This window comes from Ranitomeya variabilis, chromosome 1 (genome assembly GCF_051348905.1).
Source record: "Ranitomeya variabilis isolate aRanVar5 chromosome 1, aRanVar5.hap1, whole genome shotgun sequence".
In the NCBI taxonomy this organism is placed as follows: domain Eukaryota; kingdom Metazoa; phylum Chordata; class Amphibia; order Anura; family Dendrobatidae; genus Ranitomeya; species Ranitomeya variabilis.
This window is the reverse complement of record NC_135232.1, coordinates 1,024,872,455-1,024,900,343: the sequence shown is the minus strand read 5'-3', so window position 1 is coordinate 1,024,900,343 and position 27,889 is coordinate 1,024,872,455. Positions and strand designations below refer to the sequence as shown.

Genomic DNA, 27,889 nt, shown 5'->3' with positions numbered 1-27,889 from the left:
TGCTTAATTGAGAATGACATAACAAAGGGATTGCCCACACCTGTTCATGAAATAGCCTTGGAGTCAATTGTCCAATTACTTTTGGTCCCTTTAAAAACAGGGTCGCACATGTTAAGGAGCTGAAACTCCTAAACCCTTCATCCAATTTTATTGTGGATACCCTCAAATGAAAGCTGAAAGTCTGAACTTCAACTGCATCTGAATTGTTTTGTTTAAAATTCATTGTGGTAATGTCTATAACCAAAATTAGAAAAATGTTGTCTCTGTCCAAATATATATGGACCTAACTGTAACTGTCACATGTCCCCCACATTACCCCCAATAAACATATGAATATTGCGAAGTGAAAACTATATAGTCCAGTGTGTGTAAGAGTATATATGTGTGTGTGTGTATATATATATCTACGGTATATATGCATTTTTAGCTCCCATAAGCACAACACACGAGGTCTACGCTATGCTGGGGCTACACAACATTTTGATTACAGCCAAGGTGAAGCTGCCAAACATCGTGGCGTGATGCAGGGACATTGCGACCCCTGCTGTACTGTGACAAGTTCTGAATTTTTGTAACCTGCTGGTCGCGATACCATGGGGTATCATTGTGATTCTATTCACTTGCTTTCTGATGCTATGTAATGTAGCAGCAGCTTACAGTGATTTTGTGCCGCACAACCTGTACCATGGCCAAAATCCCTATGTGAACCCAGCATTAGCAGTAATATATAATATAGTGTAATGTAGAGATTTATAAAAAGATTTACAGGACTATTGCCCAGCTTCCATGTCAGGACTCCATGGTGATCAGACAAGGGTCATGCAAAATTATGCCGTTGGACAAGAAATTGGTGAGCCCTTGTAAATGCCACATTTATCCAGGATGCTCGCGTTTGAATGCCAGGCGAAGAAAGTTGCTGTCCAGCTGCAGATCGTGCTTGATTGATCAGCTCAAGTATTTATATTACAAACTTAATATATATGAAGACATGTAAAGTAAGAAAAACAAGTATTTGATACACTGCCGATTTCGTACGTTTTCCTATCTACAAAGAATGGAGAGGTCTGTAATTTTTATCGTAGGTACACTTCACGTGTGAGACAGAATCTAAAAAAACCAAAAAAAAACAATCACATTGTATGATTTTACGTAATTAAATAAATGAAATGAAATATTTTATAGAAAAACAAAACTTAACTATTGTGTGCAATTACAGAGTTTAGATGTTTCCTATAGTTCTTAATCATGTTTGCACACACTGCAGCAGGGATTTTGACCCACTCCTCCATAAAGATCTCCAGATCTTTCAGATTTCGGAGCTGTCGCTGGGCAACATTGAGTTTCAGCTCCCTCTAAAGATTTTCTATTGGGTTCAAGTCTGGAGACTGGCTTGGCCACTTCAGGACCTTTAAATGCTTCTTATGCAGACACTCCTTAGTTGTCCTGGCTGTGTGTTTCGGGTCATTGTCATGCTGGAAGACTCAGCCATGACCCATCTTCAATGTGCTTACTGAGGGAAGAAGGTTCATGGCCAAAATATCGCGATACATGACTCCATCCATCCTCCCTTCAATACGGCGCAGTCGTCCTGTCCCCTTTGGAGAAAAGCACCTCCAAAATATGATGTTTCCCTCTCCATGCTTCATGGTTGGGACAGTGTTCTTGGGGATGTACTCATCCTTTTTCCTCCAAACACAGCAAGTGGAGTTGATACCAAAAAGTTCTATTTTGGTCTCATCTGATCACATGACCTTCTCCCATTCATCCTCTGGTTATCCAGATGGCCATTGGCAAACTTCAAACGGGTCTGGACATGTGCTGTCGTGAGCAGGGGACCTTGTGTGCCCTGCAGGATTTTAATCAATTACAGCGTAATGTGTTACTTATGGTAATGTTTGTTACTGTGGTCCCAGCTCTTTTCATGTCATTGACCAGGTCCTCCCCTGTAGTTCTGAGGTGATTCCTGATCTTTCTCAGAATTATCCTTACTACACGAGGCAAGATTTTACATGAAGCCCCAGACTGAGGAAAATTGACAGTCATCTTGTGTTTCTTCCATTTTCTAATAATTGTGCCAATAGTTGTTGCCTTCTCACCAAGCTGTTTTCCTATTGTACTGTAGCTCATCCCAGCCTTGTGCAGGTCTACAATTTTGTTCTTGGTGTCCTTAGCTCTTTGGTCTTGGCCATGGTGGAGAGGTTGGAGTGTGATTAATTGAGGACAGGTGTCTTTTATACAGTTACCAAATTCTACAGTTACCAAATTCAAACAAGTGCAATTAATACAGGTAATGAGTGTTGAGTAGGAGGACTTCTTAAAGAAAAACTAACAGGTGTTTGGTAGCTGGATTTTTTACTGGTTGGTAGGTGATCAAATACTTATTTCATGCAATGAAATGCAAATTAATTATGTAAAAATCATAGAATTATATTTTCTGGTTTTTATTTTTAGATCCTGATTCTCACAGTTGAAGTGTACTACAATAAAAATCACAGACCTCTCCATTCTTTGTAGGTGAGAATACTTGACAGTGTATCAAATACGGTACTTATTTTCCCCACTGTATGCAGTTATTGTTTGACATGTGAAAAATATAAAATGAATAGAGATTGATATACATATAATTTACTTTAATAGCATTCTACATGTGTGTGCATAAATACTTTATATACAGTTGTGTGAAAAAGTGTTTGCTCCCTTCCTTATATCCTATTCTTTTGCATGGTTGTCCCATTTGAATGCTTCACATCACCAAATAAATTTAAATATTAGACAAAGAAAGCACAAGTAAACACAAAATACAGTTTTTAAATTAAGGTTTTTATTATAAAGAGAAAAAAAAATCCAAACCTACAGGGCCCTCTGTGAAAAAAGTGATTGACTACCCCCCACCTTGAAGCATAAATTATCTGTGGTTTATCACATCTTTGGGAAGCCGGGTTAAAATTCCCTAGGCAAACATAGGCCTGATTACTGCCACACCTGTTCTTAATCAAGAAATCACTTAAACAGAACCTGCTTGACAAAGTAAAGAACCTCAAAAGCAAGATATCATACCACAACCCAAATTAATTCTGGAACAAATGAAAGAGAAAGAAATTGAGAGCTATCAGTCTGGAATAGGTTATAAAGCCATTTCTCAAGCTTTGGGACTCCAGCAGACCACAGTGAGAGCCATTATCCACAAATGGTGAAAACATGGAACATTGGTGAACCATCACAGGAGTGGCCAGCCGATCAAAACTACCCCAAGAGCACAGTGACGACTCAGTCAAGAGGTTACAAAAGACCCCACAATAACATCCTTAGAGCTGCCGGCTTCACTTGCCTCAGTTAAGGTCAGTGTTCGTGACTCTACCATAAGAAAAAGACTAGGCAAAAATGGCCTGCATGGCAGAGTTCCAAGATGAAAACCAATGCTGAGCAATAAGAACATAAAAGTTCATCTCAGTTTTGCCAGAAAACATCTTGATGATCCCCAAGACTTTTGGAAGAATAATCTGGGGACTGACGAGTGTTTTGTATGTCCCATTACATCTGATGTAGAAGTAACGCAGCATTTCAAAAAAGGAACATCATACCAACAGTAAAATATGGTTGTGGTAGTGTGATTGTCTGGGGCTGTTTTGCTACTTCAGGACCTGAGTATTTTTCCTTTGCAATTTGTCTGTCCGATACTTCAGGACCTGAAAGACTCCGATTTTATGTTTTTCCCTGAGTACATCTTAGTAAATGTATGACCACAGAAAACATGAAAATTGAATGTGCAAGGAAACAAAAAGCCTGTAAAAGCCAAATAATGTAAAGTATGTTGATGAAACCCAATAGCAAAAATTATTTTTAGCCCTAAATGCATGCATTTAAATAAAAAAAAAGATTAACCAGAAAGTGGACAAACCCTTTAAATGATTGCAACGTTAATGAAATGCATCAGGTTTCTAGCAATTTTCTGGCCAATTATAGCATCAAAAATACTAAAAAGTTTAACTAATTCCCCTATGGAAGTTCATAGCATCAGTGAGAATTTAGCCTAACGCCTTATTCACACGTCAGTATTTGGTCAATATTTGTCATCAGTGTTTACAGTATTGGCCAAAATCAGGAGTGGAACTTACAGAGGAAAACTATTATTGAAAGATTGACACCTGTTCTGTGTTTTGGAGAAACACCTGGTTTTGGCATACAAATACTGATCAAAATGACTGATGTGTGAATGAAGCCTAAATATTATCTATAGGGAGAGAAGGACATTTTAACTCCAGTCTCCTGCACGCCTGAGGACTAAATACTGCTTTACAGTAGTCTGTATTCTGCACTACATTTATTTGGAAGGAAAAACAAACAAATTCTTTTTATGAAGTGGGATAAGGAGCAGCGTGGGGGTCAGTAGTGGCACTCCCATGTGCTTTTTGTATGGTTAGGATTGATCCTAATATCTGGTTGTTTTCTTCAGTTTACATCATAGCTGAGAAGCAACTGAGGAGACTGGCGTATTGTGTGAGGCTTCTCCATCTTTCTTCAAGAAGGAGGTCCGTGATTAAACTGAGGGCAACGTTACTGGCTCTTATTTTACATAGTTGTGTGTTCGGACATTCCTAGTAATCATTCTAATTTAATCTCTTCTCTTCCTAGTGTAAGGAGATTGAGATGTTGCCCACACTCCCCCTTGGAGATATGTGATGTATTATGGTGTTTGGAATGATTAATATTTTACACTGATATAGATAGGTTGTGCTCTGCCCATCGTGTGTAGTTGACAGGGATAGTTAGAGTTAATAGCTGGGACTAGCCCAGAGGGGAGGAGTTAAGTGAGGGCACAACAGAAAGCTTCCTGTCAGAACATCAAGTAGGGACAAGCCTGCAGTAGCAGCTAGTGATGGGCAGTCCGGCTCTTTTTGGTGATCCGGCTCTCATGGCTCCGCTCACCAAAAAGAGCCGGCTCTTTCGGCTCACGAATCGGCTCTTTTTGGATCCCTATTGACTATGTGTTCAGGCGTCTTAAACTCCGCCCACTTCTTAACAGCCAATTAAATTGAAGAGTGGGCGGGGTTTGCTCAGGTGGGCGGAGTTACGCCTCCCAAAGTCCGAGATTTTACGCCCAGTGAGAGCCATTCAGGAATTTTAGTGGCTCTCACTGGTGTGCCGGCTCCCATCGTTCACAGCAGGGAGCCGGCTCTTTGTGTCGGCTCGTTCGTGAACGACACATCACTAGTAGCAGCAGACATCACATCTGGCTGAGTAGCAGAGCTTTTGTAGAAAAAGGGAGATGACAAAGGCAGGTATTAAGTTTCTATGGGAGAAGTGACAACGAAAAGGAGGTGATTAGTGTCCGGAATCGGTCCAGAGCATTAGGGAGAAAAGGAAGAAGTGTCGTGGCACGGGGCAGGAAGCATAGTGGGATGGTATGAGGATGTCTGTCAGTTGGGTAATGGGACGGAAGAAGGATAAGCGAGACAAAGAGGAAATGCCCATGAGGTAGTCCAGAGGCGTCTAAACGGAAAGCTAAGTAGCGGCAAAATTGGCACAAAAAAACTTCTCTAAGAGGAAAAGGACATGGAACCGAGGGTGGATGTATAGGACTCTTGCTTGCAGGACTGTAGTGCCGTTATTGGGGACAAGGAGGCCCCAGGAATAGTGTATGGGGCTGTGTTGAGGCAGAAGAGCTAAGTGAAGTAGAAAGCAAGAGTGACTTCAGAAAAGGGAGAAGAAAGTGCGTGATGATGTTCCATATCATAACAGAAACATTCCTGAAGATGAATACCTACTACCTATTGTACATAGCTCCTCAAAAGATATTGTTCAGTAAAAATATGTTTATTTATGTACTATGGTCTCCCTCACTGAACTCTGTAACTTGGTCCTGAATACAATGGCATTGTGGTCTGCAAGGGCATATCGCCTCCACAACTAAAGTCCACACACCCAGCCAGAACCCCAATTTTCATGTGTTGTGCTGGGAAATGAAGCATGAGTATCACCCATGGCTATCGTCCCGCGCCACAGTACACTAGAACCTGATACTGACCAACCCCAATGCCCAGAGAAGATATGTCATACGGAAAGAAGAACAGTGAGAAAAGGAAAAGTGGAGAAAGACACTAAAACAACTGTGCGTCTACCAGGATGAAGAGGAAGATGAGAAGGAAGAGCCTGGGATCTAAGGGGCACGTTTTCTCCTTATGGAGAGTAACATGCCATGTCTGGCACACTAGTATGAGGAGACTTAAATGCCTTGCATGCTCCTTTTGGGAATTAAATATGCAAATTGTCTCTTCAGAGGAATGGTGTATCCAAATTTCTCATAAAATCAGTTCTTTTACCTCAAACACCACAGGTGACACTTCTGAGATGAAACTCCCCCTCACAGGTCACAGGAGCTGTATTGTGCATCCATCAGAATGTCCCTGCAGACAGCGACATGTAAGGCCTCTTTCACACTTCCGTCTTTTTCCTCCCGTCGAAATCTGTCGAGTTTTAAAACAAGATCCTGCAAATTTTTCTGCAGCATCCTGTTTTTTCCCATAGACTTGTATTAGCGATGGTTTGTGACGGATGGCCATCCGTTTCATCCGTCGTGCACTGGATCCGTCGGTAAATAGCGGTCCGTTGTGCGGAGAAAACGTTCAGAGGAATGTTTTTTCTGCACGTCGGAAAATTGCTCAGCGACGGGTCCTGCGCTGTCCGTCGTTGGCTATAATGGAAGCCTATGGATGCAGGATCCGTCACTGACCGTCAAACACTGTAATCCAGCAACGTATCCCGTTTTTTCATTCTCAGCATGCCCGGAACCATTTTCCAAGTCACGGTAAAAAAATCAACTCTCTCTCTCTCTCTACTCTCTCTCTCTCCAGAATTTTGTACCTTAAAAACCAGTCTGGAACTCGTTCGACGCATCCGTCAAAACACTGGATACGTTACACACGTTTTTCCCTATTTTCACAACATCCGTCGATACATCACTTCACTGCATTAGGACATACCCCAAACAACGGAAGTGTGAGGCTATGTGCACACGTATTTGTGAGGGCTGCGGATTTTTCCGCAGCGGATTTGATAAACCCACAGGGCAAAAACACTGCGTTTTTCCTTGCGATTTACAGCGGATTTACTGCGGTTTTTGTGTGGATTCCACTGCGGTTTTACACCTGCGGTTTTCTATTATGGAGCAGGTGTAAAACCGCTGCGGAATCCGCACAAAGAATTGACATGCTGCGGAATGTAAACCGCTGCGTTTCCGCGTGTTTTTTTCTGCAGCATGGGCACAGCGTTTTCTGTTTCCCATAGGTTTACATTGTACTGTAAGCTCATGGGAAACTGATGCGGACCCGCAGCTGCGGATCCGGAGCAAAATCCGCAACGTGTGCACATAGCCTGAAAGAAGCCTTAGGCTAGGTTCACACTGCGTTAACAGCAGCCCGTTCAACACATACGGTAACGGGCTGCTGTTAACGCAAGTGCCGATGTGTCACATCGCTAGCGCAGATAGAGCTAGCAGATGCTCTATCTGCACTAGCAGTGACGGACCCGGAAACGCTGCAGCCCGCGTTCCAGGGTCCATCACTCAATGACGGCACATGGCTGGCGCACGCCCATTATGGGCGTGCGCTAGCGATGCGTCCGACAGAGAACTTAATGGCGGCATTAACGGACTACGTTACACCACGTTATGCTAACGGACTGCCAAAACGAAATGTGAACCTGGCCTTAGATGGAGCTCATAAGAATATATAACTGCATCACTAACAGCTCCAATATACAGAACACATCTCTAGAGCACAGCGCCCCCCGACATCTCACTGTGCAGCACAGCCACAGCAATAAGAACGTGAAAAAAAAATCACTCATAGATTTCATTACAGTAACACCATTGGTTCCAAGTCCTTAGGAAGAGAAAAGGTAGTTTCACAGTAAAAAAAAAAAAAATCTGAAAAATCAATTGTGCCAGGCAGTATTACTGTAGTACACTGATCAGTAATTTCTGGACTTGGTATTAAAATGACTTGTGCCAGGCAGTGTTACCATAGTATACCGATCAGTAAGTAATGAGCTTGCATGTGAAATTACTTGTGCCTGGCAGTGTTATACTTTATAAATATATAGTAATTACTGATTAGAGTACTATGATAACACTGTCTGGCAAAATCAGTTGTGCCAGGCAGTGTTCTCGTAGTATCCTGATCAGTAATTTCTGGTATTGGGTATTAAAATGACTTGTGACAGGTAGTATTACCAGAGAACAATGATCAGGAATTACTGAGCTTGTGTGCAAGAATTGCGTGTGCCAAGCAGTGTTACTATAGTATATCGGTCAGTAATTATAACAGTGTTATCATAATACATGGATCTATAATTTCTCATCTTGGGCATAAAAATGACTTGTGCCAGGAAATGTTACTGTACTACACCAATTAGTAATTACTATATGTATATCTAGTATAACACTGCCTGGTACAGATCATTTTTACACCCAAGCTCAGTACTGGGTGGTGTACTATGGTAACACTGCCTAGCACTATTAATTTTGACACACAAGCTTAGTAATACGCAGTAACTGTACTACGGTAACACTGGCACAAGTCATTTTTACACCCAGGCTCAGTAATTACTGAGTCTGGTGTACTATGATAACACTACCAGTCACAAATGATTTTTACACGCACCCATAGACTTGTATGGGTGCACGTGATCCAATTTGCACAGCATGCTGTGTTTTATTTTCTCATGACAATTTCGCATGAGAAGAAAAACGCAGATCTGCGCTGCCCCATATTATAACATTTCTCCAAGTGCTATCTGATGTTTTATCGGATAGTCTGATGAAATACGCTCGTGTGAGTGAGCTCTTAGAATTTTTACTGAGTACCAGGACATTGATCTAAAGCTTGCAGTCCTCATTTTATACCAAATCAAAAGCATTTTTTATTATATTCCTTATTTTATGCCAAATCAAAAGCATTTTTTATTACATTTTAGTTTTTGTTGTTGCTCAGTTATTCCAACTGGAAATGTATCAACTAATTGGCTAGTGGAAATGATCATTCTTCTTGTCATTAGCGGTATGTCTAAATAGTCTAAAGCTATCATTTAAAGGGGGTTTAAAAGAAGAACAACAGTCAAAGCTCAAGTATTTAAAAAAAAAAAAAAACTATCATGACTCTGGACAGGATGGTGCCGCCTCCATCCTGGTCAGGTCAGGGTTAATTTTAGTCCGCCTCTCTTTGGTTCTGGGGCGGCTATTTAATGTTGGCAGTTCCTGGATTGTGTGTCGGTGATAATTCCGTATAGTCGGCTTGTGGTTGCTGACCCAGGTTCTCGTCCGTAAACGCTGTGCCTCTGTGCTAGTGTGCCTTGCTGTGTATGACTCGGTTTTGTTCTCTGACTTCCGTCTTTGTGGAGCGGCCCCCAAACGCAGGGCAGCGGGGTACTCGGTACCGGGTCCCTCTGTCTCGGTTCTAGGGGTGTCACGGTGGCCCGACCCGGTCTGTGGCCCTGCTAAGTGGCGCCCAATTAAAGGTGTAGGTGAGAGTTTGTCAAGTGTTCGTGACGCCACCTGTGGTGTTCGGTCAGGGTGACCGACGCTGCTAGGGGTCCGCTGGGGTGATGGAATGGCAGCTAGATGGTGTAACTTACCACAGGTGAAGTATGTCCCCAGGGCTTCCCTTGATGAGTAGATAGTGATGGTGTAGGTCGCAGTAAATGACGAGGACACAGGGTTGCAGTCTCTTTACCTTTTTACTGAAGGCTTCGGCATCCACAATCCAGAGCACTGCTAACAGGGCTGGCTGAGACCGGCCGGTCCGAAGGCACATCCAGAGTTCCCTTTGCAGGTGGAAATCAGTAGCCTTCCTACTAGCGCCTGTGTGTTGTAGTACCTCCCTGCTGAGCACCACGGGATAGTCCTCACAACTGTCGTGTATATTTCTGTTCTCTCTCTCCGTCCCCCAGATGGTTTGGATAGGACGCACCCGTATGACGGGGTAGGCCTGGAGTTATTTTATAGGGACCCTAGAGAGGCCCCTCTCCCACAATTGCCTCCGTTGTCTTCTTTAGGTGTAAAGGTGAGACAGCCAACCTAGAGTTAACTGCCCTGCCTTAGTTCAAAGTAATGCGTAGAGCCTATTACTTCCTCGGCGTTCCGGCCACCGGATATGCTCCTCAGAAGGATGTTGCCGATCTTGGGGCACGACTCCTCCTGGTTCTATCCCCTTTGTGCTGTGATCTCGTTTCTCACTTCTCCACAATCCACTTCGCTTCGTGTCCTTTCTTAGGATGCCGCCGCAATGAGGTGCAGGCGCGGCTCCATAACGATCTGTCTCATGCTAGGCTACTGTCAGGATCCCACCCCTGACAGAGACCTCCCTGAGTCTTCCCAAGCAACGCTCTCCTCTCACTAGATGTTACCTGGGCAAAACCCAGTCAGCTTCTCTCTAACTTCCTATCCAACCCCCAGTTTTACCAGAGTGTGAGGAGTGGCCTAATACATAGAACCTTTTGCTCCCCCTGGTGGCCAGAGTGTGAAGTGTAGTGTGTGACTGTGATACCTGGTCAGATGAACTCCTTTAGTGCCATCAGACGTACCATCACTCCCCCTTGTGGAAGAGCGCCAATACTGCAACGACCAGGACTCTGGGGCGCTGCACTTGCATTCTGCTTTGTACTGCTCTGTCTCTCCTGGTAATCGGACCCCTTGGCTTGTCCCCGTTTACTCTTTGTCTTATCACTAAGGTACTTCACTCCCTCCTGGCTTTGACCCTCGGCTCTATTTGACTACGTTTTCTGTCTGTGCCCTGCACGCTGTGTTCAGTGTCATTCCCTACACTCACGTGCTGAGGCTCTGCCCCCTGGTCACGTGACTGCTCTGTGCCAAGTCCTGTGCTCACTGCATTAGAGTAAGGTCCTTGAGTTCGTGACTTATTACTGCACACACTACATTTATTCGTGCCCCCCTGATAGCGCCCCCTAGGCAGCACCAGTGACACCTTAGTGACAAAAACAAGTCAGAGCAGCTGGTGGATACACTTTTCAGTACATGTGACTGTATTGGTGACACTTGGGAAATACCCTTTAAAATTGTGATCACATTACACTAAGATCAGCTGTCTCTTATGGCATTGTCCGCTATTCCAGACCTTTCTTTAGAATATTACTCATTTCCTATGCTGAGGTTCAAATTATAGAGGGAATGAGTGTGAGAACAGAAATAACTGCAGAGCTTTCACTTCTGATCTGACTGTCTATACTTGCTGCTGCTCTACAGGTTTGTTATGTGTAACGTGATCCCACATGTTGTCTGTCATCTGCATCTGTGTTATTGGCTTGGCTTTTTTTTCACATTTTTCTTCTGCATTTTACAGATGCACAATACTGGGCAAAAGTTTTAGGCAGGGGCAGGAAGAATGCTTTAAAAAAAAAAATAGAGGCGTTAATAGTTTATTTTTTGCAATTAACAAAATGCAAAGGGAATGAGCAAAAGAGAAATCTAAAGCAAAACAATTTTTATAGGAACTCGGCAGGAAGGTTGTTTCAGCCCATCGTTGAATAAACTGCCTTTTGTTACAGCCAAATATTACACACTTCGACTCATCAGTGAAGAGCACAATTTTTCTACACCTCAGTTTCTATGTTTTTGAGCATAGTTGCCCATTTGACCCTGTTTCCATGTCCACGGTATGACTTTTTAGTTGAAATTCTTCTCTACCATGAAGATCACTTCTAGCAGATTTACTGTAACTACCTTTTCTATGGTTGCTGAAGTCTTGTCATGCTGTAGGAACTGTGACATAGAAAGTTTTTCCATAACCTCACCTTTGTAACACAGTTTGGCTGTTCCTCGTCCAGTTTTAAACCTTTTGCACAGCTGTTTTTGCTTCAGTTGATGACTGAACTTTTAACCTACACATGATTTTATGATATGGTTACTCATACAACTGACTATAATCTTATAAAAATCCCTGACTTAGCTTTCAAAAGAGAATCAATTCTTCTAGGTACAACTGCACAAAGACTGGTGACACCAAATATTATTTTTATTCATATATCTCTTTTGTTCATTCACTTTGCAGTTCATTAATTGATAAAATTAAACTATTTACGTTTCTAATTCTGAAAGCAGTATTTTATTTGGACTCCCATGGTGGCACCACGAGAGAGGGGATCCGCCCATTAGGAACAGGAAACCTACAGATACAAAAGGGCGGCACCTCTCCCACACATCAGTTGTTTTACATCCTCATCCAATCAAAGGGAATTATTGGCAGTTGAATTAGCTGTTAAAAAATTTCTCATATATCTGCAGGGCCAGCACGTCAGAATCCTATCGGACAACCGAGTGGCAGTCACTTATATAAACCGTCAAGGGGGAACACGTTCCGACACCTTAATGCAGATCACGGGACGCTTGTTTCAATTGGCAGAGACAAATTTTCGATCTTTGACGGCTCTTCACATCAAAGGGAAAGAAAATGTAACAGCAGATTTCCTCAGCCGCAATGCACTAAAACAAGGAGAATGGTCTCTCAACAAGGACGTTTTCAATCATATCGTCCGCAGATGGGGTCAGCCAGTGGTGGATCTGTTTGCCACCAGACACAACAAAAAGGTGGAAAGTTTCTGCTCACTGAATCCCAGAGAGAATCCCCTGGCGGTGGACGCATTTCTAATAAAGTGGGATTTCCCGCTGGCCTATGCTTTCCCACCGTTGAACCTGCTACCTCTAGTAGTGAGGAAAATCAGGGAAGACCGAGCAAAGGTCATTCTTATCACCCCTTTCTGGCCCAGAAGAACCTGGTTTTCCTGGCTCAGGACAATGTCGGTGTCAGTTCCCTGGGTATTACCGGAGATTCCGGACTTGCTTTCTCAAGGACCGATCTGCCATCCACAAGTGGCAGCACTCCATTTAACGGCTTGGAGTTTGAACGGTCATTATTAGAAGGTAGAGGCTTCTCTCCAAAGTTGGTAGATACACTTCTAAAGAGTAGGAAGCAGGTAACAACGAGAATTTACTCCAGAACCTGGAGGAAGTTCTTATCCGATTCAGATTTTAATATCCAAGAAGGGGTGCCGATACATCAAATCTTAGAGTTTCTACAGAAAGGGCTAGAATTAAATCTCTCTACCAGTACGTTAAGAGTGCAGGTTTCAGCCCTGGGTGCCCTGTTTTCCTGCAATATTGCTAACAACTATTGGGTATCAAGATTTATTAAGGCAGTCCATAGATCTAGACCATTACATAAAGACAGGACGGTTCCGTGGGATCTAAATTTAGTTCTTTCATCTCTAACAAAACCCCCCTTTGAACCCCTACAGGAAGCCTCAATTAAAATGTTGTCTCTCAAGACAGCTTTCCTGGTGGCTATAACATCAGCTCGCAGAATAGGGGACATCCAAGAACTTTCCAGACTGCCCCCATACACGGAAATCTTATCAGACAGAGTAATCCTTAAGGTATCTTCACACATAACGATTTCGTTAACGATATCGTTGCAACGTCACTCTTTTGGTGACGTAGCAACGATCCCGCTTAACGATCTCGTTATGTGTGACAGCGACCAACGATCAGGCCCCTGCTGGGAGAACGTTGGTCGTAGGGAATGATCAGGACCTTTTTTTGGTCGCTGATCACCCGCTGTCATCGCTGGATCGGCGTGTGTGACGCCGATCCAGCGATGTGTTCACTTGTAACCAGGGTAAATATTGGGTTACTAAGCGCAGGGCCGCGCTTAGTAACCCGATATTTACCCTGTTTACCATTGTAAAAGTTAAAAAAAAAAACAGTACATACTCACATTCTGATGTCTGTCACGTCCCCCGGCGTCCACAGGGTTACGCGCTGCTGCTCAGAGCTTCCTGCACTGACTGTGTCAGCGCCGGCCGTAAAGCAGAGCACAGCGGTGACGTCACCGCTGTGCTCTGCTTTACTGCCGGCGCTGACACATTCAGTGCAGGAAGCTCTGAGCAGCAGCACGTAACCCTGTGGACGCCGGGGGACGTGACAGACATCAGAATGTGAGTATGTACTGTTTTTTTTTTTTTACTTTTACAATGGTAACCAGGGTAAATATCGGGTTACTAAGCGCGGCCCTGCGCTTAGTAACCCGATGTTTACCCTGGTTACCCGGGTGCTGCAGGGGGACTTCGGCATCGTTGAAGACAGTTTCAACGATGCCGAAGTCGTTCCCCTGATCATTGGTCGCTGGAGAGAGCTGTCTGTGTGACAGCTCCCCAGCGACCACACAGCGACTTACCAACGATCACGGCCAGGTTGTATCGCTGGTCGTGATCATTGGTAAGTCGTTTAGTGTAACGGTACCTTAACTCTCTCGCTTACACAGCAGGTGGGGTCCGGCTCCGCAGAATCTGAAGGCACATTCTACCCGGGCTATGTCATCATCTTGGGCTGAAAGGTCTGGAGCGTCAGTGGATCAAATATGTAAGGCGGCCACATGGTCATCCCTGTTATGACCCCAATGGCAGGGGGTCTCAGAGACAATAGCGAAGTCTGCAAACATAAAACCCAGCTCATAGGGCAGTGGTAACTGGGCTGACCATATACCTGAACCTAGCACACAAATAACAGCAGCCGGGGAACGTACCTACGTTGATTCTAGACGTCTCGCACCAGCCGGAGAACTAACTAACCCTAACAGGGAAAAGAAAGACCTTTCTTGCCTCCAGAGGAAATACCCCAAAAAGTTGGATACAAGCCCCCAACAAATAATAACGGTGAGGTAAGAAGAAAAGACAAACGCAAGAAATGAACTAGGTTTTAGCAAAGAGAGGCCCGCTAACTAATAGCAGAATATAGGAAGATGACATATGGTCAGCAAAAACCCTCACAAAAACTCCACGCGGAATATTCAAGAACCCCCGAACCGTCTAACGGCACGGGGGGAGAACATCCGCCTCCTAGAGCTTCCAGCAATATAAGGAATCACATTTAGTACAAGCTGGACAAAAATAAGAGCACAGAAAATAACCAAAAACAAGAAAGCAAGACTTAGCTTAATTTTGCAAAGAACCAGGACCAGCAGATAGGAGCAAACAGAAGGATCTGATTACAACGATGCCAGGCACCAGACTGAAAATCCAGGAAGTTCAAATAGCGACACCCCTGGACTAACGAGGCCAGGTGGGTACCAAGCAAGGAAGGAATATCAAAGTGTCATATCACTAGTGACCACAAGAGGGAGCCAAAAAGTCTAATTCACAACAGTACCCCCCCTTAAGGAGGGGTCACCGAACCCTCACCAAGACCACCAGGGCGATCAGGATGAGCAGCGTGAAAGGCACGAACCAAATCGGCCGCATGCACATCAGAGGCGACCACCCAGGAATTATCCTCCTGACCATAGCCCTTCCACTTGACCAGATACTGAAGCCTCCGCCTGGAGAGACGAGAATCCAAGATCTTTTCCACCACGTACTCCAACTCGCCCCCAACCAACACCGGAGCAGGAGGCTCAACAGAAGGAACCACAGGCACAACATACCGCCGCAACAAAGACCTATGGAACACGTTGTGAATGGCAAACGACACAGGAAGTTCCAAGCGAAAGGACACTGGATTAAGAATTTCCAAAATCTTATAAGGACCGATGAAGCGAGGCTTAAATTTAGGAGAGGAGACCTTCATAGGAACAAAGCGAGAAGACAGCCACACCAAATCCCCAACGCGAAGTCGGGGACCCACACCGCGGCGGCGGTTGGCAAAACGCTGAGCCTTCTCCTGTGACAACTTCAAGTTGTCCACCACATGATCCCAAATCCGCTGCAACCTATCCACCACAGAATCCACCCCAGGACAGTCAGACGGCTCCACATGTCCCGAGGAAAAACGAGGATGGAAACCAGAGTTGCAGAGAAATGGCGAAACCAAGGTAGCGGAACTAGCCCGATTATTAAGGGCAAACTCAGCCAACGGCAAGAAGGTCACCCAATCATCCTGATCTGCAGAAACAAAACATCTCAAATAAGCCTCTAGAGTCTGATTTGTTCGCTCAGTTTGGCCATTAGTCTGAGGATGAAAGGCAGATGAAAACGACAAATCAATGCCCATCTTAGCACAAAAGGATCGCCAGAACCTGGAAACAAACTGGAATCCTCTGTCAGACACGATATTCTCAGGAATGCCGTGCAAACGAACCACATTCTGAAAGAATAACGGAACCAGATCAGAAGAGGAAGGCAGCTTAGGCAAGGGCACCAAATGGACCATCTTGGAAAAGCGATCACATACCACCCAGATGACAGACATGCCCCGAGACACTGGAAGATCCGAAATGAAATCCATGGAAATGTGTGTCCAAGGCCTCTTCGGGACAGGCAAGGGCAAAAGCAACCCGCTGGCACGAGAACAGCAAGGCTTAGCCCGAGCACAAGTCCCACAGGACTGCACAAATGACCGCACATCCCGTGACAAGGAAGGCCACCAAAAGGACCTAGCCACCAAATCTCTGGTGCCAAAAATACCCGGATGCCCTGACAACACCGAGGAGTGAACCTCGGAAATGACTCTACTGGTCCATTTATCAGGAACAAACAGTCTGTCAGGTGGACAAGAGTCAGGTCTATCAGCCTGAAATCTCTGCAACACACGTCGCAAATCCAGAGAAATGGCCGACAAGATTACACCCTCTTTAAGAATACCAACTGGCTGTGAGGCTCCAGGAGAGTCAGGCACAAAGCTCCTAGAAAGAGCATCAGCCTTAACATTCTTTGAACCAGGCAGGTACGAGACCACGAAGTCAAAACGGGAGAAAAATAATGACCAACGGGCCTGTCTAGGATTCAGGCGTTTAGCAGACTCGAGATACATCAGATTTTTGTGATCAGTCAAAACCACCACACGATGCTTAGCACCCTCGAGCCAATGACGCCACTCCTCAAATGCCCACTTCATGGCCAACAACTCCCGATTGCCAACATCATAATTCCGCTCAGCAGGCGAAAATTTCCTAGAAAAAAAAGCACATGGTCTCATTACTGAGCAACCAGGGCTTCTCTGCGACAAAACGGCCCCTGCACCGATCTCAGAAGCATCCACTTCAACCTGAAAGGGAAGCGAGACATCAGGCTGACACAAAACAGGCGCCGAAGTAAACCGGCGCTTCAGCTCCTGAAAAGCCTCCACGGCTGCAGGAGCCCAGTTAGCAACATCAGAACCTTTCTTGGTCATATCCGTCAAAGGTTTAACAACGCTAGAAAAATTAGCGATAAAACGACGGTAGAAGTTAGCAAAACCCAAGAACTTCTGAAGACTCTTAACCGACGTGGGCTGAGTCCAATCATGAATAGCTCGGACCTTGACTGGGTCCATCTCCACAGCAGAAGGGGAGAAGATAAAACCCAAAAAGGGAACCTTCTGCACACCAAAGAGACACTTTGAGCCCTTAATAAACAAAGCATTCTCACGCAAAACCTGAAACACCATCCTGACCTGCCTTACATGGGAGTCCCAATCATCAGAAAAAAACAGAATATCATCCAGATAAACAATCATAAATTTATCCAGATCCTTCCGGACGAAGTCATGCATAAAGGACTGAAACACTGAAGGAGCATTAGAGAGCCCAAAAGGCATCACCAAGTACTCAAAATGACCTCGGGCGTATTAAATGCAGTTTTCCATTCATCTCCCTGCTTAATGCGCACAAGGTTGTACGCACCACGAAGGTCTAACTTGGTGAACCACTTGGCACCCTTAATCCGGGCAAACAAGTCCGACAACAGAGGCAAAGGATACTGAAATTTAACAGTGATTTTATTCAGAAGTCGATAGTCTATACAAGGTCTCAAAGATCCGTCCTTCTTGGCCACAAAGAAAAATCCCGCACCAAGAGGGGAAGAGGATGGACGAATATGTCCCTTCTCCAGAGACTCCTTAATATACGAACGCATTGCGGTATGCTCAGGTACAGACAGATTAAATAATCTTCCCTTAGGAAACTTACTACCTGGAATCAAATCTATAGCGCAGTCACAGTCCCTATGAGGAGGAAGAGTGTTGTGAATTTACTTTTTGCTCCCTCTAGTGGTTACTAGTTTTTTGACTCTGGTTTTTCTGTCATTCCTTTTATCCGCACCTGGGTCGTTAGTTAAGGGTGTTGCTATTTAAGCTCCCTGGACCTTCAGTTCTATGCCTGGCAACGTAGTTATCAGAGCTAGTCTGCTGTGCTCTTGTCTACTGATCCTGGTTCCAGTTATATCAGCTAAGTCCGCTTTTTGCTTTTTGCTATTTTGTTTTGGTTTTGTATTTTTGTCCAGCTTGTTCCAAATATATATCCTGACCTTTGCTGGAAGCTCTAGGGGGCTGGTGTTCTCCCCCCGGACCGTTAGACGGTTCGGGGGTTCTTGAATTTCCAGTGTGGATTTTGATAGGGTTTTTGTTGACCATATAAGTTACCTTTCTTTATTCTGCTATCAGTTAGCGGGCCTCTCTGTGCTAAACCTGGTTCATTTCTGTGTTTGTCATTTCCTCTTACCTCACCGTTATTATTTGTGGGGGGCTTCTATCCAGCTTTGGGGTCCCCTTCTCTGGAGGCAAGAAAGGTCTTTTGTTTTCCTCTACTAGGGGTAGCTAGATTCTCCGGCTGGAGCGTGTCATCTAGAATCAACGTAGGAATGATCCCCGGCTACTTCTAGTGTTGGCGTTAGGAGTAGATATATGGTCAACCCAGCTACCACTGCCCTATGAGCTGGATTTTTGTATTCTGCAGACTTCCACGTTCCTCTGAGACCCTCGCCATTGGGGTCATAACAGTTTGCCAGGCCTGTATTAAATGTTTAATGCATTGCAGAAGAGGGATTATAAGAAAGAAGATTCTGAGTTTTTTTTTTTTTTTTTTCTTCTTCCCCTTTACCTCAGAGTGGCTATGCTTGCTGCAGACATGAATGTCCAGACCTTGATTACAAGTGTGGACCAGCTGGCTACTCGTGTGCAGGGCATACAAGACTATGTTATCAGTAATCCTAGGTCAGAACCTAAAATACCGATTCCTGAACTGTTTTCCGGAGACAGGTTTAAGTTTAGGAATTTTGTGAATAATTGTAAATTGTTTTTGTCCCTGAGACCCTGTTCATCTGGAGACTCTGCTCAGCAAGTAAAAATTGTTATTTCGTTCTTACGGGGCGACCCTCAGGATTGGGCTTTTTCGCTGGCGCCAGGAGATCCGGCATTGGCTGATATTAATGCGTTTTTTCTGGCGCTCGGTTTACTTTATGAGGAACCCAATCTTGAGATTCAGGCAGAAAAGGCCTTGCTGGCTATGTCTCAGGGGCAGGACGAGGCTGAGGTGTATTGCCAAAAATTTCGGAAATGGTCCGTGCTGACACATTGGAACGAGTGTGCACTGGCCGCTAATTTTAGAAATGGCCTTTCTGAAGCCATTAAGAATGTTATGGTGGGTTTTCCCATTCCCACAGGTCTGAATGATACTATGGCACTGGCTATTCAAATTGACCGGCGGTTGCGGGAGCGCAAAACCGCAAATTCCCTCATGGTGTTGTCTGAACAGACACCTAATTCGGTGCAATGTGATAGAAAAATCGCAAATTCCCTCATGGTGTTGTCTGAACAGACACCTGATTTAATGCAATGTGATAGAATCCTGACTAGAAATGAGCGGAAAATTCATGGACGCCGGAATGGCTTGTGCTACTACTGTGGTGATTCTACACATATTATCTCAGCATGCTCTAAACGTATAGCTAAGGTTGTTAGTCCTGTCACCGTTGGTAATTTGCAACCTAAATTTATTCTGTCTGTAACTTTGATTTGCTCACTGTCGTCTTTTCCTGTCATGGCGTTTGTAGATTCAGGTGCTGCCCTGAGTCTTATGGATCTGTCATTTGCTAAGCACTGTGGTTTTACTCTTGAACCATTAGAAAATCCTATTCCTCTTAGGGGTATTGATGCTACGCCATTGGCAGCAAATAAACCGCAGTATTGGACACAGGTTACCATGTGCATGACTCCTGAACACCGCGAGGTGATACGTTTCCTGGTTTTACATAAAATGCATGATTTGGTTGTTTTAGGGCTGCCATGGTTACAGACCCATAATCCAGTCCTGGACTGGAAGGCTATGTCAGTCTCAAGTTGGGGCTGTCGTGGTATTCATGGGGATTCCCTGCCTGTGTCTATTGCTTCTTCTACGCCTTCGGAAGTTCCGGAGTATTTGTCTGATTATCAGGATGTCTTCAGTGAGTCTGAGTCCAGTGCACTGCCTCCTCATAGGGACTGTGACTGTGCTATAGATTTGATCCCAGGCAGTAAGTTTCCTAAGGGAAGACTGTTTAATCTGTCGGTACCTGAACATACCGCTATGCGTTCATATATCAAGGAGTCTCTAGAGAAAGGACATATTCGTCCGTCTTCTTCCCCTCTTGGTGCGGGATTCTTTTTTGTGGCAAAAAAGGACGGATCTTTGAGACCTTGTATTGATTATCGGCTTTTAAATAAGATCACTGTCAAATTTCAGTATCCTTTTCCGCTGTTGTCTGACTTGTTTGCCCGGATTAAAGGTGCCAAGTGGTTCACCAAGATAGATCTTCGTGGTGCGTACAACCTTGTGCGCATTAAGCAAGGTGATGAATGGAAAACCGCATTCAATACGCCCGAAGGTCATTTTGAGTACTTGGTGATGCCTTTTGGGCTCTCCAATGCGCCTTCAGTTTTTCAGTCCTTTATGCATGACATTTTCCGGAAGTATCTGGATAAATTTTTGATTGTTTATCTGGATGATATTTTGGTTTTTTCTGATGATTGGGATTCGCATGTGGAGCAGGTCAGGTTGGTCTTTAAAATTTTGCGTGAAAATTCTTTGTTTGTCAAGGGCTCAAAGTGTCTCTTTGGTGTACAGAAGGTTCCCTTTTTGGGGTTCATTTTTTCCCCTTCTGCTGTGGAGATGGACCCAGTCAAGGTCCGAGCTATTCTTGATTGGACTCAGCCCTCGTCAGTTAAGAGTCTACAGAAGTTCTTGGGTTTCGCTAACTTCTACCGTCGTTTTATCGCTAATTTTTCTAGCATTGTGAAACCTTTGACGGATATGACCAAGAAGGGCTCCGATGTAGCTAACTGGGCTCCTGCTGCCGTGGAGGCTTTCCAGGAGTTGAAACGCCGGTTTACTTCGGCGCCTGTTTTGTGCCAGCCCGATGTCTCACTTCCCTTTCAGGTTGAGGTGGATGCTTCAGAGATTGGAGCAGGGGCCGTTTTGTCGCAGAGAGGCCCTGGTTGCTCTGTTATGAAACCTTGTGCCTTTTTCTCTAGGAAGTTTTCGCCTGCCGAGCGAAATTATGATGTGGGCAATCGGGAGTTGTTGGCCATGAAATGGGCATTTGAGGAGTGGCGTCATTGGCTCGAGGGTGCTAAGCATCGTGTGGTGGTCTTGACTGATCACAAAAATCTGATGTATCTCGAGTCTGCTAAACGCCTTAATCCGAGACAGGCCCGCTGGTCATTGTTTTTCTCCCGCTTTGATTTTGTTGTCTCGTATTTACCAGGTTCAAAGAATGTGAAGGCCGATGCTCTTTCTAGGAGCTTTGTGCCTGATGCTCCTGGAGTCGCTGATCCTGTTGGTATTCTTAAAGATGGAGTTATCTTGTCAGCTATTTCTCCGGATCTGCGACGTGTGTTGCAGAGATTTCAGGCTGATAGGCCTGAGTCTTGTCCACCTGACAGACTGTTTGTCCCGGATAAGTGGACCAGCAGAGTCATTTCCGAGGTTCATTCCTCGGTGTTGGCAGGTCACCCGGGAATTTTTGGCACCAGAGATCTGGTGGCCAGGTCCTTTTGGTGGCCTTCCTTGTCAAGGGATGTGCGGTCATTTGTGCAGTCCTGTGGGACTTGTGCTCGAGCTAAGCCTTGCTGTTCTCGTGCCAGCGGTTTGCTCTTGCCCTTGCCTGTCCCGAAGAGACCTTGGACACATATCTCCATGGATTTCATTTCTGATCTTCCGCTATCCCAGGGCATGTCCGTTATCTGGGTGATATGTGATCGCTTCTCAAAGATGGTCCATTTGGTTCCTTGCCTAAACTGCCTTCCTCTTCCGATCTGGTTCCTGTGTTTTTCCAGAACGTGGTTCGTTTGCACGGCATCCCTGAGAATATTGTGTCAGACAGAGGATCCCAGTTCGTTTCCAGATTCTGGCGATCCTTTTGTAGTAGGATGGGCATTGATTTGTCGTTTTCGTCTGCTTTCCATCCTCAGACTAATGGACAGACGGAGCGAACCAATCAGACTTTGGAGGCTTATTTGAGGTGTTTTGTCTCTGCTGATCAGGACGATTGGGTGACATTCTTGCCGTTGGCTGAGTTTGCCCTTAATAATCGGGCTAGTTCCGCCACCTTGGTTTCGCCTTTTTTCTGCAACTCTGGTTTCCATCCTCGCTTTTCTTCGGGTCATGTGGAGCCTTCTGACTGTCCTGGGGTGGATTCTGTGGTGGATAGGTTGCAGCGGATCTGGAATCATGTGGTGGACAACTTGAAGTTGTCACAGGAGAGGGCTCAGCGCTTTGCCAACCGCCGCCGCGGTGTGGGTCCCCGACTACGCGTTGGGGATTTGGTATGGCTTTCTTCCCGCTTTGTTCCTATGAAGGTCTCCTCTCCCAAATTTAAACCTCGTTTTATTGGGCCTTACAAGATATTGGAAATCCTTAATCCTGTATCTTTTCGTCTGGATCTTCCTGTGTCGTTTGCTATTCACAATGTATTTCATAGGTCCTTGTTGCGGCGGTACATTGTGCCTATAGTTCCTTCTGCTGAGCCTCCTGCTCCGGTGTTGGTTGAGGGCGAGTTGGAGTACGTGGTGGAGAAGATCTTGGATTCTCGCCTCTCCAGGCGGAGGCTTCAGTACCTGGTCAAGTGGAAGGGCTATGGTCAGGAGGATAATTCCTGGGTGGTCGCCTCTGATGTTCATGCGGCCGATTTAGTTCGTGCCTTTCATGCCGCTCATCCTGATCGCCCTGGTGGTCGTGGTGAGGGTTCGGTGACCCCTCACTAAGGGGGGGGTACTGTTGTGAATTTACTTTTTGCTCCCTCTAGTGGTTACTAGTTTTTTGACTCTGGTTTTTCTGTCATTCCTTTTATCCGCACCTGGGTCGTTAGTTAAGGGTGTTGCTATTTAAGCTCCCTGGACCTTCAGTTCTATGCCTGGCAACGTAGTTATCAGAGCTAGTCTGCTGTGCTCTTGTCTACTGATCCTGGTTCCAGTTATATCAGCTAAGTCCGCTTTTTGCTTTTTGCTATTTTGTTTTGGTTTTGTATTTTTGTCCAGCTTGTTCCAAATATATATCCTGACCTTTGCTGGAAGCTCTAGGGGGCTGGTGTTCTCCCCCCGGACCGTTAGACGGTTCGGGGGTTCTTGAATTTCCAGTGTGGATTTTGATAGGGTTTTTGTTGACCATATAAGTTACCTTTCTTTATTCTGCTATCAGTTAGCGGGCCTCTCTGTGCTAAACCTGGTTCATTTCTGTGTTTGTCATTTCCTCTTACCTCACCGTTATTATTTGTGGGGGGCTTCTATCCAGCTTTGGGGTCCCCTTCTCTGGAGGCAAGAAAGGTCTTTTGTTTTCCTCTACTAGGGGTAGCTAGATTCTCCGGCTGGAGCGTGTCATCTAGAATCAACGTAGGAATGATCCCCGGCTACTTCTAGTGTTGGCGTTAGGAGTAGATATATGGTCAACCCAGCTACCACTGCCCTATGAGCTGGATTTTTGTATTCTGCAGACTTCCACGTTCCTCTGAGACCCTCGCCATTGGGGTCATAACAGAAGAGCACTGGACCTGGACTCGCTGAATACATCCTGATAATCAGACAAATACTCAGGAACATCCGAAGGAGTAGAGGAAGCAATAGACACCGGCGGGGAATCGCAATGAATTCCCTGACAGCCCCAACTTGACACAGACACAGCCTTCCAATCCAAAACTGGATTGTGAGTTTGTAACCATGGCAGACCCAAAACGACCAAATCATGCATTTTATGCAAAACAAGAAAACGAATCACCTCTCGATGATCAGGAGACATGCACATGGTCACCTGTGTCCAAAACTGCGGCTTATTCTCCGCCAATGGCGTAGCATCAATACCTCTCAGAGGAATAGGATTAACCAAAGGCTCCAGAACAAAACCACAGCCCTTGGCAAACGACAGATCCATAAGACTCAGGGCAGCACCTGAATCCACAAACGCCATAACAGGATAGGAAGACAATGAGCAAATTAAAGTCACAGACAAAATAAATTTAGGTTGCAAATTACCAATGGCGACCGGACTAACCACCTTTGTTAAGCGTTTAGAGCATGCTGATATAACATGTGTAGAATCACCACAGTAGAAACACAACCCATTCTGACGTCTATGATTTTTCCGTTCAATTCTAGTCTGAACTCTATCACATTGCATTAACTCAGGTGTCAGAGGATTAGCGACTTTGCGCTCCCGTAAACGCCGGTCAATTTGAATAGCCAACGCCATGGAATCATTCAGACTTGTAGGAACGGAGAAACCCACCATCACATTCTTAATGGCTTCAGAAAGGCCATTTCTGAAATTTGCGGCCAGAGCACACTCATTCCACTGAGTAAGCACGGACCATTTCCGAAATTTTTGGCAATAAACTTCAGCTTCATCCTGGCCCTGAGAGATAGCCAGCAAAGCTTTTTCTGCCTGAATTTCAAGATTGGGCTCCTCGTATAGCAACCCAAGCGCCAGAAAAAACGCATCAACATCTGCCAAAGCCGGATCGCCTGACGCTAACGAGAAGGCCCAATCCTGAGGGTCGCCCCGTAAGAAAGAGATAACAATTTTTACTTGCTGAGCTGAGTCTCCAGATGAACGAGGTCTCAGAGATAGAAACAATTTACAATTATTCCTGAAATTTCTAAATTTAAATCGGTCTCCAGAAAACAATTCCGGAATAGGTATTTTAGGTTCTGACATAGGACTGCTAGTAACAAAATCTTGAATACTCTGTACACGAGCAGCAAGCTGATCCACACTAGTAATCTAGGTCTGGACATTCATGTCTGCAGCAAGGCTCCAGCCACTCTGAGATAAAGGGGAGGAAAGAAAGAAAAAAAAAAAAAACCAACTCAGAATTTCCTTTCTTATAATCCCACTTCTGCAATGCATTAAATATTCACTTATGGCCTGGCATACTGGTATGACCCCAATGGCAGGGGGTCTCAGAGACAATAGCGAAGTCTGCAAACATAAAACCCAGCTCATAGGGCAGTGGTAACTGGGCTGACCATATACCTGAACCTAGCACACAAATAACAGCAGCCGGGGAACGTACCTACGTTGATTCTAGACGTCTCGCGCCAGCCGGAGAACTAACTAACCCTAACAGGGAAAAGAAAGACCTTTCTTGCCTCCAGAGGAAATACCCCAAAAAGTTGGATACAAGCCCCCAACAAATAATAACGGTGAGGTAAGAAGAAAAGACAAACGCAAGAAATGAACTAGGTTTTAGCAAAGAGAGGCCCGCTAACTAATAGCAGAATATAGGAAGATGACTTATATGGTCAGCAAAAACTCCACGCGGAATATTCAAGAACCCCCGAACCGTCTAACGGCACGGGGGGAGAACATCCGCCCCCTAGAGCTTCCAGCAATATAAGGAATCACATTTAGTACAAGCTGGACAAAAATAAGAGCACAGAAAATAATCAAAAACAAGAAAGCAAGACTTAGCTTAATTTTGCAAAGAACCAGGACCAGCAGATAGGAGCAAACAGAAGGATCTGATTACAACGATGCCAGGCACCAGACTGAAAATCCAGGAAGTTCAAATAGCGACACCCCTGGACTAACGAGGCCAGGTGGGTACCAAGCAAGGAAGGAATATCAAAGTGTCATATCACTAGTGACCACAAGAGGGAGCCAAAAAGTCTAATTCACAACACATCCCCTTCCACCTTTTTTAAACATTATCGGTTGGACTTGGGGTTCTCTTCTGATCTCACTGTCGGACTAAGGGTGCTACAGGCTATAGTCCCTCCCTAAGATGGTTTACGTCTCTGTAAATCTCTCGTGGTGCCGTCATGGGAGTCCGAATAAAGCATTAAGCTACTTACTGGTAGCGGCGTTTTTTGGAGGCCCCCTTAGTCCCCTCCCTATTCACGTGGGGGTTGCACTTCCTTAAAATGTAAAAAAAAAAAAAAAAGATTTTCTCACATATGATATTTGGATTGTATTTTGATTGTATATATTATTTATGTATGCTTGTCATTAACCACAGTAGTCCTATCAGGCTCTGTAAAACAACTGATGTGTGGGAGAGGTGCCGCCCTTTTGTTTCTGTAGGTTTCCTGTTCCTAATGGGCGGATCCCCTCTCTCATGGTGCTGTCATGGGCCTCCAAAAAACGCCGCTACCAGTAAGTAGCTTAATGCTTTTTTCACACATGCCTAAAACTTCTGCCTAAAACTGTAAATTCCAAACTGTGGAATTTAAATCTGATTTCTTAATATAAGTTAATTTCTCTTACGAGACAAAATACAACCAAAATGTGAAATGCTGTTGGAATTGCTGTCCATTCAAAGCTTGAAGAAAGATATTAGAGGAAACAATTCGAAACGGGAGCAGCTTTTCACATCATTAGCCTCCGGGTGTCAGTATTGAATATATGTTTTACACACATGGGCCAAAATTGTTGGTATCCTAGTATTTCTCTTTTTAAATTTACTGAATGTCAACTATTGAAAATCAGACATTGAATTTGAATTGTTGTTCGAAGGAAATCTGTCAGCAGGATTGTGCACAGTAGCCTACAGACAAAAAATGATACCTGGGTTGATGAAATCTGTCTTGCGGTTGTTGTTTAATCTTTATTTTCAGTAAGTGATGTGCTTGTGCTCCGGGGAGGCTCGTGGGGGGTCTTAATGTGGTGCTCTGATTATCTGATTAGGTATTCATCAGTATGACGAATAACAGGTCACTGATCCCTCACTGACTGGCCCCCAAGTTTACATAATGAATATTATATATAGGAAAAAAAAAATCACCTGCAGGAGGCGGTGCCTGCGCTGTGGCATGATCACATCTATAATGTCCATTTAATTATTTTATTTGGTGACATAAATATCTTCAGAAAAAAAATCTCTCTCAAAATGGCGCTAGCCATGCCTGTGCAGCAGCATTTATTGACGATCCGATAAATGCTATTGCGCAGGCGCCAACGGGGACATTTTGCTAGAGGAAAAAATTGTCTCCAAGATGGTGGCGCCTGCACAGTGCCGTTTTGAGACACACACATTATATATATACAGTACAGACCAAAGGTTTGGACACACCTTCTCATTTAAAGATTTCTCTGTATTTTCATGACTATGAAACTTGTACATTCACGCTGAAGGCATCAAAACTATGAATGAACACATGTGGAATTATATACTTAGCAAAAAAGTGTGAAACAACGGAAATTGTGTCTTATATTCGAGGTTCTTCAAAGTAGCCACCTTTTGCTTTGATGACTGCTTTGCACACTCTTAGCATTCTCTTAATGAGCTTCAACAGATAGTCACCAGGAATGGCCTTCCAACAATCTTGAAGGAGTTCCCAGAGATGCTTAGCACTTGTTGGCCCTTTTGCCTTCACTCTGCGGTCCAGTTCACCACAAACCATCTCAATTGGGTTCAGGTCTAGTGACTGTGGAGGACAGGTCATCTGGCGTAGCACCCCATCACTCTCCTTCTTGGTCAAATAGCCCTTACACAGCCTGGAGGTGTGTTTGAGGTCATTGTCCTGTTGAAAAATAAATGATGGTCCAACTAAACACAAACCGGATGGAATAGCATGCCGCTGCAAGATGCTGTGGCAGCCATGCTGGTTCAGTATGCCTTCCATTTTGAATAAATCCCCAACAGTGTCACCAGCAAAGCACCCCCA

General features: G+C 44.7%; 1 long non-coding RNA gene across 1 annotated transcript in view; it reads left to right on the top strand.

The window, feature by feature from the left end:
• Positions 1–2,355: 2,355 nt before the first annotated feature.
• Positions 2,356–27,889, top strand: part of LOC143793028 (uncharacterized) — a 40,064-nt gene continuing 14,530 nt past the window's right edge. The window contains exons 1-2 of the long non-coding RNA XR_013220032.1: positions 2,356–2,514; positions 26,307–26,378. This is a non-coding gene — a long non-coding RNA (uncharacterized LOC143793028). The remainder of the gene's footprint in view (positions 2,515–26,306; positions 26,379–27,889) is intronic.